A 1,260-nucleotide genomic window follows, 5' to 3' on the forward strand; every position below is an offset into this window, starting at 1 on the left:
ATATATATATATATATATATATATATATATATATATATACACTTAAGATTTCAACTCACCAACAAACCCTTCCTCTCCAACGAGCTTGAGACCTATTAAGTCTGCCAGAACTGAAGAATTTCCATGAGCAATATTAGTGTAAGAACCACCATGTACCAATACTGGAGTTCCCTTAGATGCAAATGAAAAAGAAATTATTGTTCGATTACTCACAGCTGTCCAAGAAGTAACTATCATGGAATGAGACATGCAATATTACACAATGTTTGGAAATTTCTTTAAAATTAGTAAAAAGAATGTATTTCAACAAAACTACCAGCTGTAGACCACTACCAATATTCTCTTTCACTAATTAACAAATACTCAATTGGCTTTTTAAAACATACAAGTTAATGATACATAAACAGAGTTTCAACTACAAGGGGCTGGAATAAAACTCAACTAGATAAATCTGATATTGCGTGAAAAATGTCAAAGGCAGTAGCATACAAGAGATTACTCTTGTTAGGTTAGTCAAGGTCACAGTTTCATACCTTATAATCGATGCAGTAATAGTTTCACACACACCGTACAAGTAACCATAAAGTGTAATTGAAGTATTACTGGCATGCAACACAGAGTGAAGTGGAATTGTCATTACGCAAATCAGTCAATAAGGCTGTGGTATAAAACATCAAAACAATTGTTAAAATAAGTGAAAAGGTCTGTGACGTACAACACACAAAGTGTAGTGATAAACCTGTGGAGAACAACACACAAAGTACAGTGTTAAACCTGTGACGTACAACACACAAAGTGTAGTGATAAACCTGTGGAAAACAACCCACATAGTACAGTGATAAACCTGTGACGTACAACACACAAAGTAGAGTGTTAAACCTGTGACGTACAACACACAACGTGTAGTGATAAACCTGTGGAGAACAACCCACATAGTATAGTGATAAACCTGTGGAGAACAATACACAAAGTGTAGTGTTAAACCTGTGACGTACAACACACAAAGCATAGTGTTAAACCTGTGACGTACAACACACAAAGCATAGTGATAAACCTGTGACGTAAAACAAACAAAGCATAGTGATAAACTTGTGGACTATAACACACAAAGCATAGTGATAAACCTGTGATGTACAACACATAAAGCATAGTGATAAACCTGTGATGTACAACACATAAAGCATAGTGATAAACCTGTGATGTACAACACATAAAGCATAGTGATAAACCTGTGATGTACAACACATAAAGCATAGTGAT

General features: G+C 34.8%; 1 pseudogene; it reads right to left on the minus strand.

The window, feature by feature from the left end:
• Nucleotides 1-1,260, minus strand: part of LOC106464423 — a 70,669-nt pseudogene that overhangs the window by 15,543 nt on the left and 53,866 nt on the right.

This window comes from Limulus polyphemus, unplaced genomic scaffold (assembly GCF_000517525.1).
Source record: "Limulus polyphemus unplaced genomic scaffold, Limulus_polyphemus-2.1.2 Scaffold1648, whole genome shotgun sequence".
Lineage (NCBI taxonomy): Eukaryota > Metazoa > Arthropoda > Merostomata > Xiphosura > Limulidae > Limulus > Limulus polyphemus.